Here is an 18,480-nt window from a genome sequence, read left to right on the forward strand (position 1 = left end):
CTTATGGAAAAGAACTTGCATGACATCTTTTTTCCTACCATCCCGTGGCAGTGGGGTCCTAGTGGAAACTAAGGGATATTAAGGCCTCCTTTTAATAGAGTACCGGACCAAAGCATTAACACATAGTGAATACATGAACTCCTCAAACTACGGTCATCACCGAGAAGTATCCCGATTATTGTCACTTCGGGGTTGTCGGATCATAACACATAATACGTGACTATAGACTTGCAAGATAGGGTCAAGAACTCACATATATTCATGAAAACATAATAGGTTCAGATCTGAAATCATGGTACTCGGGCCCTAGTGACAAGCATTAAGCATAGAAAAGTCATAGCAACATCAATCTCAGAACATAGTGGATACTAGGGAACAAAACTAACTTGATTACATGGTAAATATCATCCAACCCATCACCGTCCAGCAAGCCTACGATGGAATTACTCACGCACGACGGTGAGCATCACGAAATTGGTGATCGAGGATGGTTGATGATGAGGACGGCGACGAACCCCCCTCTCCGGAGCCCCGAACGGACTCCAGGTCAGCCCTCCCGAGAGAGATTAGGGCTTGGCGGCGGCTCCGTATTGTAAAACGCGATGAAACTTTCTCTCTGATTTTTTGCTCCGCAAAAGAGAATATATGGAGTTGGAGTAGAGGTCGGTGGACATCCAGGGGCCCACAAGGCAGGGGGACACGCCCAGGGGGAGGGGGAACGCCACCCACCCTCACGGACAGGGTGTGGGCCCCTTGGCCTTGATTCTTTCACCAATATTTTTTATATTTTTTGAAAAGTTCCTCCGTGGATTTTCAGGTCATTCTGAGAACTTTTATTTCTGCACAAAAATAACACCATGGTAGTTTTGCTGAAAACAGTGTCAGTCCGGGTTAGTTCCATTCAAATCATGCAAGTTAGAGTCCAAAACAAGGGCAAAAGTGTTTGGAAAAGTAGATACGACAAAGACGTATCAACTCCCCCAATCTTAAACCTCTGCTTGTCCTCAAGCAATTCAGTTGATAAACTGAAAGTGATAAAGAAAAAACTTTTACAAACTCTGTTTGCTCTTGTTGTTGTAAATATGTAAAGCCAGCATTCAAGTTTTCAGCAAAGATTATGAACTAACCATATTCACAATAACACTTAGGTCTCATGTTTACTCATATCAACTAGTGAGCAATAATAATAAATCTCGGATGACAACACTTTCTCAAAACAATCATAATATGATATAACAACATGGTATCTCGCTAGCCCTTTATGAGACCGCAAAACATAAATGCAGAGCACCTTTAAAGATCAAGGACTGACTAAACATTGTAATTCACGGTAAAAGAGATCCAGTCAAGTCATACCCAATATAAACTAATAGTAATGCATGTAAATGACAGTGGTGCTCTCCAGCGGGTGATTTTTAATAAGAGGGTGATGCCTCAACATAAAAGTAAATAGATAGGCCCTTCGCAGAGGGAAGCAGGGATTTGTAGAGGTGCCAGAGCTTGATTTTAAAATAGAGATAAATAACATTTTGAGCGGTATACTTTCACTGTCAACACAACAACTATGAGATCTCGATATCTTCCATGCTACATACATTATAGGCAGTTCCCAAACAGAACGGTAAAGTTTATGCTCCCCCACCACCAACAAGCATCAATCCATGGCTTGCCCGAAACAACGGGTGCCTCCAACTAGCAACAATCCCGGGGGAGTTTTGTTTAATTATTTTGATTTGATTTGATCTTTTTTATCATGGGACTGGGCATCCCAGTTACCAGCCATTTTCTCGTGAATGAGGAGCGGAGTCCACTCCCCTTGAGAATAACCCACCTAGCATGGAAGATACATACAACCCTAGTTGATACATGAGCTGCTCGAGCATACAAAACAGAATTTCATTTGAAGGTTTGGAGTTTGGCACATACAAATTTACTTGGAACGGCAGGTAAATACCGCATATAGGAAGGTATGGTGGACTCATATGGAATAACTTTGGGGTTTATGGAGTTTGGATGCACAATCAGTATTCCCGCTTAGTACAGGTGAAAGATAGCAAAAGACTAGGAAGCGACCAACTGAGAGAGCGACAACAGTCATGAACATGCATTAAAATTAATCAACACTGAGTGCAAGCATGAGTAGGATATAATCCACCATGAACATAAATATCGTGAATGCTATGTTGATTTTGTTTCAACTACATGCATGAACATGTGCCAAATCGAGTAACTCAAATCATTCAAAGGAAGATACCACCCTATCATACCACATCACAACCATTTTAATAGCATGTTGGCACGCAAAGTAAACCATTATAAGCTCCTAGCTAATTAAGCATGGCATAAGCAACTATAATCTCTAATTGTCATTGCAAACATGTTTATTCATAATAGGCTGAATCAGGAACGATGAACTAATCATATTTACAAAAACAAGAGAGGTCAAGTTGATAGCAGTTTCTCTAATCTCAATCAGTCCATCATATATCATCATTATTGCCTTTCACTTGCACGACCGAACGGTGTGTATAACAATAATAGTGCACGTGCATTGAACTAAGCTGGAATCTGCAAGCATTCAATTCAAGGGAGACGACAAAGCATATGCGAGCCACTAAACATTTTCATTATGGTCTTCTCCTCTCGACCCCCAAAGGTAAGAAAGGAAATAAAACTATTTACACGGGAAAGCTCCCAACAAGCAATAGAAGAACGTGAAATCTTTTTGGGTTTTCTTTTAATTGCTACTACAAGCATGGAAATTAAACTAACTAATTTTTTTGTTTTTCTTAAGGTTTACCAAACACACAAGAAGAAAGCTAGAAAAAGAAATTAAACTAGCATGGATAGTACAATGAAAAAGTATGAGCACCGAAAACTAGAATGAGTGTGTGAATATGAATGTAATGTCGGTGAGAAATACGTACTCCCCCAAGCTTAGGCTTTTGGCATAAGTTGGTCTATGGCCATGGATAGCCTGAATGATATCCGAAATTGTAACTGGGGTCGTACTGAGATGCAGCAGCCATTGCCTCCTGAGCTGTGGCATGGCGGCGAGCTGCCTCCGTCCTCCTCTCGTACTCGGTTGTTTCCTCCCTGGTGAAAACATATCTTCTTTTTGCCTGGTAATCAAAAAGGGAAGTGTCGTGGTTCTAAGTCTGACAGTAGAATAGGGGGGTAGGAATGGCGAGCCAAGATCCTAGCTATGGAGTAGTTGTATACGCAAGATGTTTACGAGTTCAGGCCCTTCTCGGAGGAAGTAACAGCCGTACGTCTTGGAGCCCGGAGGCGGTTGATTGGATTATGTGCGTATGAGTTACAGGGGTGCGAACCCTTTACAATGAGGATGGGGGTGGCTTATATAGAGTTCGCTAGACCCCTCCGGACCTCAGTTATGTAGGGCTTAAAGTACATTAAGATCGGGGGTTACTGGTAACGCCCCACATAAAGTGCTATGATGACCATAAAAGCTACTTAATGACCAACCGTTTGTGTGCAGACTGACTTTAAATCTCCTGGTGGTTGAGTGGTTGGCTTCATAGTCGAGTGTCTTCAAGTCCGTCGAGTGGAATACTTCTAGGTCGACTGGCAGGTGGTTTCTTATAGAGATGTCCTTGGGTAGGGTATCTTGGACAGGTCCATGACCCTACCCTAGGTACATGGCTTCATCATTAGCCCCCGAATGGATTGAGGTTTGAGTGGGGAAGGAGTTGAGAACTCTTCCGACCCACTTTTCGTGTGATTAGTATGTCTTGTTCTGGATTAATGAATTTAAGTGACGGCATCAACTTCTTTTTCAGTCGCCTTGGTCCATTCTTTGTATCCGTTGAGTGAATTTTCTGGATTGGTGGGGGCACGCTGAGTGCACCCACTGGGTGTAGTCCCCGAGACTATGGTGGACTGCTGGCAGTCGACTGTAGTCTTTATACATTGAATTTGTTCACTCTAACTTCTCCACTCGGTCTGGTCGAATGGAATCTTGGAACCAGTGGGGGCACGCTGAGTGCACCCACTGGGTGTAGTCCCCGAGACCACGGTCGACTTCTGGCAGTCGACTAAGGTCTGAAGAACCTCTCTCTCTCTTTTGTTTGAGATCATGACGATACCGCGGCTGACTGCTGGCAGTTAACTGTGGTTTAGGATCATAACCTTTTTGTCCCTTTCGGTCGATTGATCGAACCGAGTCAATAGAACCAGTGGGGGCATGCTGAGTGCACCCACTGGGTGTAGTCCTCGAGACTACTGTTGAATGTTTGATTCGGCTGTAGTCTTAGAAATGCTACGATTCTTCTCTTAGTCACTCGGAAGCAACCTGTCTTTGATGTCTGTCGACTGACCCTTCGCAAAAATCTTGTGAGCTCGTGGCTCGCTATACTGAATTGGAGAACAAACATATCCAGCTCGAACTTGACTTGAAGCTTGTCCAGGAGAACTTCACGAAGGCGAAGGAGTAAGCAAAAGGTATGTTTGGTGAGAATCTTGACGACTGTATTTACCTTTCTATCCATTCCTGATTCTGATCTCATTGTCGCTTTGCAGATAAACTGAAGGAGGCTCTGAAGAAGAAGGACCAAGACCTTGCTGAGGCGCAGAAGGCGGCTTCAGACAAAACGAAGCTTGTAGAAGAAAAGCTGCTTCAGTCGGAAAACTTGAAGAGGAGAATACCAATCTGAAAGCTGCTCTCGACGCGGCCAACAAGGAGGTCAGTCGTCTGAAGAATGACAAGATAGCTCTGAGTGACAAGGCTAGCGAACTGATGGGGAAGAAGAACGATCTAGAGGCTTATCTGGAAGGGCTCGCCAAGAAGTTATTCCTCATGCTTGAAGGTAATCTCTTTTATCCGACTGACTCGTTATCACCGACTCATCGTAGAACTGTTGGCTTAACTTCAAACTGTGTTTACAAAATTCTGCCAAAACTTCAAGGAGGAGACCAGCCGACTGGAGACAAACTTGGACCCCATTAACTCTTCTGTGAAGGACGAGGCTGCTATGAACGCGTTCCGACTGGAGTCTCGTCTTGCTGGAGTTGTTGACTATCTTGCTCGACTGAAGGTTGCGGTGTCGCGAATTGACACGACACTCTGGCCTAGAGAGACACTTCGAAATGACCTCAAGTCTCTGATGACTCGACTGAATGACGTTTGAGGTCGAGTGCAAGAATGGAAAAAGTCTTCTGCCAGGTGTGGTGCTGACGTTGCTCTATCCCCGGTCCATGTTCACTGCAAGGACGCGCGAGAGGACAAGCTGGCGTCCATCAGAGTGGCCAATACCAAGAAGCATGACTTCCAATCTTTCGTGGAAACCTTCATTGCTGCTGCCACTCGGATTGCTGATGGAATCGACCTGGACCAGTTTGTCGCGCCTTCTAGTCCTCCACCTGAGGAGTAAGAAAAACTTTTATGCCTCACCTTAAATTTGCCTCAAAATGCCGAGTGGTTTTGTAACCGGTAAACTTTTACAGGCTTGACGCCTGAGCACTTCTGAATCCGTTTATCTGAACTTTGCTTATCGTTGAATATGCTTGCATTTGCCTTCGAGCAAACTTTGTTCTTCACTCGGAATATATTTTAATGCTTGAGATGCAGCTGTGGAAAGTCCAGTCGACCTGCACTTTATCGCTCTTGCAGGTAGGGATGGAGCAGAGATTGCAGTCGACCTGCGTCCTTGTGGATCAGGATGGAACGCACATTGTATTTGTGGTGTAGCTCCGAAGGAGAAGGCAGCAGTCGACCTGCACCTCGTCGGCCTTGCGGACCAGAATGGATTAAATACTTAGGCGAGTACTGGACTGCAGCTAAGCCCCCGAGTGGGAGGTTTGCTCTCCACTTGGTAGGATTTTCAAGTACTAAGGCGAGTACTGGACTGCAGCTAAGCCTCCGAGTGGGAGGTTTGCTCTCCACTCGGTAGGATTTTCAAATACTTAGGTGAGCACTGGACTGCAGATAAGCCCTCGAGTGGGAGGTTTGCTCTCCACAGCCCCCGAGTGGGAGGTTTGCTCTCCACTCGGTAGGATTTTCAGATACTTAGGCGAGCACTAGACTACAGCTAAGTCCCCGAGTGGGAGGTTTGCTCTCCACTCGGTTGTATTTTAAAATACTTAGGCGAGTACTGGACTGCAGCTAAGCCCCCGAGTGGGAGGTTTGCTCTCCACTCGGTAGGATTTTCAGATACTTAGGCGAGCACTGGACTGCAGCTAAGCCCCCAAGTGGGAGGTTTGCTCTCCACTCGGTGGGATTTTCAAATACTTAGGAGAGTACTGGACTGCAACTAAGCCCCCGAGTGGGAGGGTTGCTCTCCACTTGGTAGGATTTTCAAATACTTAGGCAAGTACTGGGACTGCAGCTAAGCCTCCGAGTGGGAGGTTTGCTCTCCACTCGGTAGGATTTTTTGTGGTGTAGCTCATAAGGAGAAGGTAGTAGTCGACCTGCACCTCGTCATCCTTGCAGAGTGCATGTTGTATTTGTGGCGTAGCTCGGAAGGAGAAGGTAGCAGTCGACCTGCACCTCGACATCCTTGCAAAGCGCACATTGTATTTGTGGCATAGTTCAGAAGGAGAAGGTAGCAGTCGACCTGCACCTCGTCATCCTTGCAAAGCACACATTGTATTAAATACTTAGGCGAGTAGTGGAATGCAGCTAAGCCTCCGAGTGGGAGGCTGACTCACCACTCGGTAGGATTTTAAACACTAAGGCGAGTACTTGGACTGCAGCTAGGCCCCCGAGTGGGAGGCTGGTTCACCACTCAGTAGGATTTTAAACACTTAGGCGAGTACTTGGACTGCAGCTAAGCCCCGGAGTGGGAGGCTGGCTCACCACTCGGTAGGGATTTTTTTTACAAACTTAGGAACAACAGATTCACAGCTAAGCCACCGAGCGGGAGGCTGGCTCACCACTCGGTAGGGATTTTTTACAGGGCGTTTCATTCGGAGTATAGTACCAACTTTCTCTGGGTTGGCGTCGATTCCTCGTTCGGAAACGAGAAAACCTAGTAACTTTCCGCCAGGAACTCCGAATGTGCACTTTGATGGATTAATCTTGATATCATACCTCTTGAGATTCGCAAATGATTCAGCAAGGTCAGTCAACAGGTAGGAACCCTTTCATTATTTGACCACAATATCATCCATGTATGCTTCCACATTCCGACTGATTTGAGTGAGCAAACACTTCTGAATCATCCTCATGAACGTGGCTCCGGCATTCTTGAGGCCGAATGGCATGATGACATAGCAGAAGCACCCGAATGGAGTGATGAAAGCTGTTTTGATCTTGTCGGGTCCATACAGACGGATCTGGTGGTAACCGGAATAGGCGTCTAAAAAGACAGGCGCTCACATCCCGCAGTCGAGTCGACTATTTGGTCGATGCGAAGGAGAGGAAAATGATCATTCGGGCAGGCCCGATTGATATGTTTGAAGTCAATACACATACGAAGTGACTTGTCCTTCTTGGGGACCATGACAACATTGGTGAGCCACTCGGAGTGGAAAATCTCCCGGATAAACTCCGCCGCTAAGAGCCAAGCCACCTCCTCGCCAATGGCCTTTCTCTTCTGGACGCCGGACCGTCGAAGATGTTCCTTGACATGTTTCACCTTTGAGTCGACTCGTAGACGATGCTCAGCCAACCCCATGGGAACACCCAGCATGTCAGCAGGCTTCCATGTGAAGATGTCCCAGTTCTCACGGAGGAACTGGATGAGCGCTTCTTCCTATTTGGAGTCGAGTGTTGTTGAGATATGAGTCGGAGCAGCACTGGGGTCGGTCGGGTGAATGTGAATCGGCTTTGTCTCACCGGATGACTGAAACGCTGATTCTGTAGCAGGCTTCTTGGCTCGCAGCAAATCACTCGGATCTGCAGTTTTCTGGTATTCTTGCAGCTCTACCACTGCCATATGAGCATCGGCGATCTTTGAGCCCTTCTGAAAGCACTCCTCCGCCTTCTTCCGATTGCCAGTAAGAGTGATCACACCTTTGGGACCAGGCATCTTCATTTTGAGGTACACATAGCATGGTCGAGCCATGAAACATGCATAAGCTGGCCTGCCCAAAATAGTGTGATAAGCACTTTGGAAATCCACCACTTCAAATGTCAACTTTTCTTTGCGGTAATTCTTGGAATCGCCGAAAACCACATCAAGAGCAATTTGGCCGAGTGACTCAGCCTCCTTCCCAGGAATGACTCCATGGAAACTCATGTTGCTGGTACTGAGTCTGGACATCGGAATGCCCATCCCTTTCAACGTTTCTGCAAACAATATATTCAGGCCACTGCCACCATCCATCAAGACTTTAGTCAGTGTAGTGCCCTCGATGACTGGGTCAACCACCAAAGCTTGCCTCCCAGGGGTGGCTATGTGCGTTGGATGATCGGACTGGTCAAATGTGATGGCAGTCTGAGACCATTTCAGATAACTGGGTGTCACCGGAGCAACCATATTCACCTCTCGGTTTATAACTTTCAATCGACTTTTGCTTTCAACATCAGCAAAAATCATCAGGGTGGAATTGACCTATGGATATCCATCATCACTATCTTCTTTGTCCTCAACTTTGTCCGACTCCTTTTCCTTATCTTTGGGCTGTTTCCCCTGGAATTGCTGGATCAAGAGCCGACACTATCGAGTGGTATGTTTTGGGTAAATGAATTTACCCTCCTCATCTTTCTTTGTGTGGATGTGGCACGGCAGATCCATCCCGTCATTTCCTTCCTTGTCCTTCACCTTCTTAGGGTTCCAAGACCCTTTGGGTTTCCCTTTAAACTTTCCTTGAGTCACGGCCAAGGCTTCTCTAGGAGCAGCCGGCTCGGCTTTCCGCTTCTGCTTCCGATTGGAGTTCCCTCCCCCGGTTTCATGAGCGGCTGGCTTGTACTTGCCACTCCGGAGCCAATCCTCTTCTTCACCATTGGCATACTTGGTGGCAATCTCCATCATTCGACTCAGGGTCATGTCTCTGGTCCGACCGAATTTCAAACTTAGCTCTCTGTTCTTAACACCTTCCTTGAAGGCACAGACTGCCTGGTGATCAGATACATTCTCTACCGTGTGATGCAGTGTGATCCATCTCTGGATGTAATCTCTAAGAGTTTCATTCGACTTTTGCACACAAATTTGCAGCTTTGTCAACCCTGCTGGTCGCTTGCAAGTTCCTTCAAATGTTCTCAAAAACACTCGGGCAAGATCTCCCAGGTGTAAATGCTGCTAGGTGCCAACTGATTCAGCCATGCTCTGGCCGAGCCCTCCAACATAAGAGGTATGTGTTTCATGGCCACCTCATCATTGCCGCCGCCAATCTGGACAGCCACTCGGTAGTCGTCAAGCCAAGTATCAGGCTTGGACTCACCAGTGAACTTACTGACTCCAGTCGCCAACCTGAAGTTGGGAGGAATCACCGCGGCCCTAATAGCTCTGCTAAAACACTCTGGTCCTGAGACGTGTACTCTGCTGCTGGTGGGCACATCTCTGTCATGGCCTTCTCGGTGAGCTCTGTTCCTGTCGACCAAACCTTGAACGATAATGGATCTCGCATCAAAGCTTGGTTCTCTAGGGTCGACTGGAACCCTTCGCCCAACACTGTGCTGGCGTCTGTCATCTTGGTGTCGAGGCGCATACGACCCACCCCTTGGGGGAGGAGTGGGCACTCGTGGTTGATCATCACGATCGAATCGGTCATCGTACTGATCACGCCGACCTCCACGTCCCTCACGCCTCGGGGGCGATCTTGGGCTATGGGCCGACTAGACTGTATTTGCAGTGACGGATCTGCTGTGAATCCTGTTCCGTGACTGAGATACGACTGAATTTTGATCTCCTGCTGCCCGGAGTAAATCTCTGATCTGTAGCAAGCCTCTGCCAGCCTCCGACTGGGAAGGCTGAATCGACTCTGCTATACGGGCTGCAGCTGCTAGATTCTGAATCGGAGTTCGATATACTTGAGTCGATGGTGGAAAGAGTTGTCGTCGGCTGGAGTCTGGAACCCATTGCCGCGCGCGCTCGTCGAATGCTCGCTGGAGGTTCTTCAGTCGAGTGCGCTCAACCAAGTTGGCCAAACGCGCGTCCTCTAAGGCACGAGCCTCAGGGGTTTCTCCAACGATAGGAGTATGCAACGCATCCATGTTCCGACGGCGAAGCTCTTCCCTTTGTAGCGACATGAGGGGCTCGGGCAGATATTCTTCGTGGGCGTGCGCCGGATCGCCGCTGCCATCAACTCCATCGATGCGGGGAAAACCGAGAGGACTGCATGGTCCATTGACCATTAGAACCTCCGCCGCTGGATCACTGCTGTCGCACTCTGCAGTCTCTACGGAGCCAGTCGACAGGTCCAACAGGCCGTAGAGAGATTCGTCGGGCTCGATCACCGTGACTTGGGGAGTGGCCGACTGGTGAGCCACCGCGTGCCTTACCCACCGCTGAAGCCTCGACCGGCCGGAGCGCTTGCGCCGGCCGGAAACAGGGAGGGAGGACGACACAGGGGTCGACCGATACTGGGTTGACGGTTGCCGCAGAAGGACGCCGTGGACACACGGACGAAAGTGCGTCGCCCCACGGACGGGGAGCGCGTCGACGTCGAGCAGAGCCTCCTGAAGCCAAGCAGAGTCGTCGGCGATGAACGTGAGCGCGCCGAGACGGATCACGCGGCCCTCAACCAAAACTCCGCCTGAAACCATGATGGAGGGGATCGGAAAAATCGCAACTTCTCCAATAAGTCGCTAAGATACCTTCCCCATGGTGGGCGCCAACTGTCGTGGTTCTAAGTCTGACAGTAGAATAGGGGGGTAGGAATGGAGAGGCAAGATCCTAGCTATGGAGTAGTTGTATACGCAAGATGTTTATGAGTTCAGGCCCTTCTCGGAGGAAGTAACAACCCTACGTCTCGGAGCCCGGAGGCGGTCGACTGTATTATGTGCGTATGAGTTACAGGGGTGCGAACCCTTTACACTGAGGAGTGGGGTGGCTTATATAGAGTTCGCCAGACCCCTCCGGCCCTCAGTTATGTAGGGCTTAAAGTACATTAAGATCGGGGGTTACTGGTAACGCCCCATATAAAGTGCTATGATGACCATAAAAGCTACTTAATGACCGACCGTTTGTGTGCAGACTGACTTTAGATCTCCGGGTGGTCGAGTGGTTGGCTTCATAGTCGAGTGTCTTCAAGTCCGTCGAGTGGAATACTTCTAGGTCGACTGACAGGTGGTTTCTTATAGAGATGTCCTTGGGTAGGGTATCTTGGACAGGTCCATGACCCTACTCTAGGTACATGGCTTCATCAGGAAGGAGCAGGGAGAGTAGCATGGACAACACAGCGTCTGTCATAGATTAGTCGATACTGGAGGAATTGTTCATTCCTCTCAAGAAAATGATGACTGACCATAGCATTATAATCTAAATAAGCGAGAGGCAACTCCCTATCACCCTCACGTGGAGGTATACCAAGATAATTAGCAACACGGGTCGCATAAATCCCTCCAAACAAATCTCCAACTAAGACATTATTATGCAACCTACGTGCAACAATTGCCCCCAAGTTGTAATCTTTATTACCTAATACAGCACTCTTGAGAACATAGAGATCAGGAACACACATGTGACATGCTTCGTCCTTAGCATTAATGCATCTACCAATGAAGAGAGCAAAATAATGTATAGTAGGAAAATGAATGCTCCCTATGGTAGCTTGTGCTATTTCTCTAGATTCTCCCACAGTGATACTAGCAAGAAAGTCTTTATATTCAGATTTACGGGGTTCATTAACACTACCCGACTATGGAAGTTTGCAAGCAGTAGTAAAATCTTCTAGGTCCATGGTATATGATTGATCATAAATATCAAACAGGACACTTTGAGAATTACGCGACGATGAAAATTTAAACCTTCTCACGAATGAATCGGTCAAATAGTAGTACTCATGACACTTATCTTACATGAAGTCCTCAAGATCGGCATTACGCACATATGCATCAAATTCACCCTTGATGCCTGCATTGACCATAAACTCTTCCGACGGCCATTCACAAGGCCGCACATCAGCTTCCCTAGGTGGTTCATCATCTTGCTCACGCATAGCGCGTCTGGGTCCTTGCTTTCTTGAAGAACCACCTTGGTACATTTTCCTAGACATATTTCTTCCTCTGAAAAATTTCTAAAATTTTTAGTAACTCAAAATAAAAGTGAATCAAACGCAATAAAACTAATAGCAACTACTCCCACAAGTTCCTAGAGCCTATACCATGCATTAGAATTACTTGGGACCTCATAAATTTGACATGCAAGCTCAAGAACAGGGTCACCTAGGCAGCAAAAATTTGCAATGAATAAAGCACTAGAACAAAAGCTAATTGGACCATTGGAGGAGTCACATACCAAAGAACAATCTCCCAAAGCAGTTTTGTGATGGAGCTTTGAGCAAGGAGATCGAAAATCGCAGCAAAATGAGCTAGAACTTGTGCTTGAGCTGGATGGTGATTTTTTTGGGAGGAAGATGAAGTATGTGGGTGTGATACGTCTCCAACGTATCTATAATTTTTGATTGTTCCATGCTATTATATTACCCCTTTTGGATGTTTATGGGCTTTATTTTACACATTTATATCATTTTTGGGACCAACCTACTAACCGGAGGCCCAACCCGTATTGCTGTTTTTTTGCCTATTTTAGCATTTCGAAGAAAAGGAATATCAAATGGAGTCTAAACGGAATGAAACCTTCGGGAGCATAATTTTTGGAACGAACATGATCCAGAGGACTTGGAGTGCAAGTCAAGAAGCAGCCAAGGCTCCCACGAGATAGGAGGGCGCGCCCCCCTATAGGGCGCGCCCCCTATCTCGTGGGCCCCTCGGGCGTCCACCAACATACTTCTTCCTTCTATATAAGCCTACGTACCCCGAAAACATCCAGGGTGCAGACGAAACACAATTTCCACCACCGTAACCTTCTGTATCTGCGAGATCCCATCTTGGAGCCTTTGCTGGCGTTCTGCCGGAGGGGCAATCGACCACGGAGGGCTTCTACATCAACACCATAGCCCCTCCGATGAGTTGTGAGTAGTTTACCACAGACCTACGGGTCCATAGTTATTAGCTAGATGGCTTCTTCTCTCTTTTGGGATCTCAATGCAATATTCTCTCCCTCTCTTGTGGAGATCTATTCGATGTAAACTCTTTTTGCAGTGTGTTTGTCGAGATCTGATGAATTGTGGGTTTATGATCAAGTTTGTCTATGAATAATATTTGAATCTTCTCTGAATTCTTTTATGTATGATTGAGTTATCTTTGCAAGTCTCTTCGAATTATCAGTTTCGTTTGGCCTACTACATTGATCTTTCTTGCCATGGGAGAAGTGCTTAGCTTTGGGTTCAATCTTGCGGTGTCCTTACCCAGTGACAGAAAGGGTTGCAAGGCACGTATTATATTGTTGCCATCGAGGATAACAAGATGGGGTTATATCATATTGCTTGAGTTTATCCCTCTACATCATGTCATCTTGCTTAATGCGTTACTCTGTTCTTATGAACTTAATACTCTAGATGCAGGCATGAGTCGGTCGATGTGTGGAGTAATAGTAGTAGATGCAGGCAGGAGTCGGTCTACTTGTTGCGGACGTGATGCCTATATACATGATCATGCCTAGATAATCTCATAATTATTCTCTTTTCTATCAATTGCTCGACAGTAATTTGTTCACCCACTGTAAAACTTATGCTATCTTGAGAGAAGCCACTAGTGAAACCTATGGCCCCCGGGTCTATCTCTTATCATATTTGCTTCCAATCTACTTTTATTTGCATCTTTACTTTTTGCATCTATATTACAAAATACCAAAAATATATTTATCTTATCATACTATCTCTATTAGATCTCACTTTTGCAAGTGGTCGTGAAGGGATTGACAACCCCTTTATTGCGTTGGTTGTGAGTTCTTTGTTTGTTTGTGTAGGTGCGTGGGACTTTGGAGGTGCCTCCTACTGGATTGATACCTTGGTTCTCAAAAACCGACGGAAATACTTACGCTACTATTGCTGCATCACCCTTTCCTCTTCAAGGAAAACCAACGAAAGCTCAAGACGTAGCAAGAAGGTTTTCTGGCGCCGTTGCCGGGGAGGTCTTCGCTCAAGTCAAGACATACCAAGTACCCATCACAAACCCATCTCCCTTGCATTTACATCATTTGCCATTTGCCTCTCGTTTTCCTCTCCCCCACTTCACCCTTGCCGTTTTATTCGCCCTCTCTTTTCCAATCTCCTCCTCTCCTTTCGCTTCCCTTTTTATTTTTGCTCGTGTGTTGGATTACTTGTTGCCATGGCGCAAGATAATACCAAATTGTGTGATTTCTCGAATACCAATAATAATGATTTCCTTAGTACTCCGATTGATCCTCTTAATGATGTTGAGTCTTGTGAAATCAATACTAGCTGAATCTTGTTATGAAAGATCAATTCGCCGGCCTGCCTAGTGAAGATGCCGCTACTCATCTAAACAACTTTGTTGATTTGTGTGATATGCAAAAGAAGAAACATACGGATAACGATATTGTCAAATTGAAGTTATTTCTGTTTTCACTTAGAGATCGTGCTAAAGTTTGGTTTTTGTCTTTGCCTCAAAATAGTATTGATTTTTGGAACAAGTGCAAAGATGCTTTTATCTCTAAGTATTTTCCTCCCACTAAGATCATCACTCTTAGGAAAGATATTATGAATTTTAAACAACTTGATCATGAGCATGTTGCCCAATCTTGGGAAAGAATGAAATTGATGCTTCACAATTGCCCTACTCATGGTTTGAATTTATGGATGATCATACAAAAAATTTATGCCGGTTTGAACTTTGCTTCTAGAAATCTCTTAGATTCGGGCGTGGGAGGCACGTTTATAGAAATCACGTTAGGAGATGCTACAAAACTTCTTGATAATATTATGGCTAATTATTCTCAATGGCACACCAAAAGATCTTCTAGTAAAAAAGTGCATGCTATAGAAGAAATTAATGTTTTGAGTGGAAAGATGGATGAACTTATGAAATTGTTTGCTACTAAAAATACTCCTCTTGATCCCAATGATATGCCTTTGTCCTCTTTGATTGAGAATAATAATGAATCTATGGATGTTAATTTTGTTGGTAGGAATAGTTTTGGAAACAATGCTTATAGAGGAAACTTTAATGCCAGACCGTTCCCTAGTAATTCCTCTAATAATTATGCAAATTCCTACAATAACTCTTATGGTAATTTTAATAAGATGTCCTCTGATTTTTAGAATAGTGTGAAATAATTTATGATTTCTCAAAAGAATTTCAATGCCTTGCTTGAAGAAAAATTGCTCAAAGTTGATGATTTGGCTAGGAATGTTGATAGACTTTCGCTTGATGTTGATTCTCTTAAACTTAGATCTTCTCCTCCTAAGCATTATATCAATGAGTCCCTCAAAGCCATGAGGATTTCCATTGATGAGTGTAAGCAAAGAACCGCTAGATTGTGTGCTAAGAAAGTTAGCTTTATAAAAGCGTGTTCTTCTAGTTTCGATGAAAATAATGATGAGGATCTTAAAGTTATTGATGCATCTCCTATTAGATCTATGTTTTGCAATATGAATTTTGATAATTATGGGACTGATGATGAGTCAACTTTGCCTAGAAGGCATCCCAAGAATTCGGAGTTTTTAGATCTTGATGCTAAATTTGGTAAAAGTGGGATTGGAGAGGTCACAACTTTAAATAGCGTTGAACCCACTCTCTTGGATTTCAAGGATTTTGATTATGATAATTGTTCTTTAGAAGGTCGTATTTCCTTGTTGCAATCCGTTGTTAATTCTCCTCATGCTTATAGTCAAAATAAAGCTTTTACCAAACATATCGTTGATGCCTTGATGCAATCTTATGATGAAAAACTTAATTTGGAAGTTTCTATACCTAGAAAACTTAATTATGAGTGGGAACCTACTATAAAGATTAGAATTAAAGATCATGATTGTTTTTCTTTGTGTGATTTGGGTGCTAGTGTTTCCACGATTCCGAAAACTTTATGTGATATTCTAGGTTTCCATGATGTTGATGATTGCTCTTTAAATTTGCACCTTGCAGATTCCACCATTAAAAGGTCAATGGTAAGGATCAGTGATGTTCTCATTGTTGCAAATAGAAATTTGGTGCCCGTAGATTTTATCGTTCTTGATATAGATTGCAATCTTTCTTGCCCTATTATTCTTGGTAGACCTTTCCTTAGAACGATTGGTGCGATTATTGATATGAAGGAAGGGAATATTAGATTCCAATTTCCATTAAAGAAAGGCATGGAGCACTTTCCAAGAAATAAAGTCAAATTACCTTATGAATCTATCATGCGGGCTACTTTTGAATTTAGTGTCAAAGATGGGACTCGTTAGATCTATCTTCGCTTTTATGCCTAGCTAGGGGCGTTAAACGATAGTGCTAGTTGGGAGGCAACCCAATTTTCTTTGTGTTTTTTTTGTTTTTGCTCCTGTTTAGTAATAAATCTTGCATCTACCTTCTGTTTAGATGTGTTTTTATCTTTTAATTAGTGTTTGTGCCAAGTAGAACCTATAGGATAACCTATGATGATAGTTGATTTGATTCTGCTGAAAAACAGAAACTTTGCACGCACGAATATAATTTTGTTAAATCACAGAAACGTGCTTTTGCATTGATTCTTTTTCTGCTGATCAATCAACAAATTGTCCAGGACTTCCTATTTTGGTAGGATTTTTAGAGTTCCAAAAGTTTGCGTTAGTTACAGATTGCTACAGACTGTTCTATTTTTGACATATTCTGTTTTTCGTGTGTTGTTTGCTTATTTTGATGCATCTATGGCTAGTAAAATAGTTTATGAACTATAGAGAAGTTGTAATGAAGTAGGTTTAACACCAAAATAAATAAATAATGAGTTCATTACAATACCTTATGTGGTTGTTTTGTTTTCTTTCACTAACGAAGCTTATAAGGTTTCCTGTTGAGTTTTGTGTTGTGAAGTTTTCATGTTTTGGGTAAAGCTTTTATGGACTATGGAATAAAGGGTGGCAAGAGCCTAAGCTTGGGGATGCCCAAGGCACCCCAAGATATTCAAGGATAGCCAAAATCCTAAGCTTGGGGATGCCTCGGGGAGGCATCCCCTCTTTCGTCTTCGTTCATTGGTAACTTTACTTGGAGCTATATTTTTATTCGCCACATGATATGTGTTTTGCTTGGAGCGTCGTGTATTATATTAGTCTTTTCTTTTTAGTTTACCACAATCATCCTTGATGTACACACCTTTTGGGAGAAGCCTACTTGACTAGTATTTGCTAGAATACTCTATGTGCTTCACTTATATCTTTTGAGCTTGATAGTTTTTGCTCTAGTGCTTCACTTATATCTTTTAGAGCACGGTGGTGTATTAATTTTGAAGAAATTGCTAGTCTCTCATGCCTCACTTATATCTTTTTGAGAGTCTTTTAGAACAGCATGGTATTTGCTATGGTTACAAAGTTGGTCCTAGAATGATGAGCATCCAAGTTGGGTATAATAAAAACTATCATAGGAAGTGAATTGGATGCTAGGATCAATTTGATGCTTGATAATTGTTTTGAGATATGGAGGTAGTGATATTAAAGTCATGCTAGTTTAGGTGATTATGAAAAATACTTGTGTTAAGGGTTGTGATTCCCGTAGCATGCACGTATGGTGAACCTATTTGTGATGAAGTTGGAGCACAATTTTATTTATTGATTGTCTTCCTTATGAGTGGCGGTCGGGGACGAGCGATGGTCTTTTTCTACCAATCTATCCCCCTAGGAGCATGCGCATAGTACTTTGTTTTTGATGACTTCTAAATTTTTGCAACAAGTATATGAGTTCTTTTGACTAATGTTGAGTCCATGGATTATACGCACTCTTTCACCCTTCCACCATTCCTAGCCTCTCTTGTGCCGTGCAACTTTCGCCGGTACGATACACCCACCATATACCTTCCGTAGAACAGCCACCATACCTACCTATTATGGCATTTCCATAGCCATTCCGAGATATATAGCCATGCAACTTTCCACCATCTCGTTCATATGACACGCATTACTTTTGTCATATTGCTCTTTGCATGATCATGTAGTTGACATCGTATTTGTGGCAAGGCCACCTTCATAATTTTCATACATGTCGCTCTTGATTCATGGCATATCCCGGTACACCGCCGGAGGCATTCATATAGAGCCATATCTTGTTCTAGCTTTGAGTTGTAATTCTTGAGTTGTAAATCCATAAAAGTGCGATGATCTTCATTATTAGAGCATTGTCCTAGTGAGTAAAGGATGATGAAGACTATGATTCCCCCACAAGTCGGGATGAGACTTCGGACTTTACAAAAAAAGAAAAGAGAGGAAGGCCAAAAAGAAAAAAAAGGCCAAAGAAAAAAAAGAAAAGAAAAAATAAAAAATATGAGAGAAAAAGAGAGAAGGGACAATGCTACTATCTCTTTTTCCACACTTGTGCTTTAAAATAGC

The sequence above is a fragment of the Triticum aestivum genome, chromosome 6B (genome assembly GCF_018294505.1).
Source record: "Triticum aestivum cultivar Chinese Spring chromosome 6B, IWGSC CS RefSeq v2.1, whole genome shotgun sequence".
Classification (NCBI taxonomy): Eukaryota; Viridiplantae; Streptophyta; class Magnoliopsida; order Poales; family Poaceae; genus Triticum; species Triticum aestivum.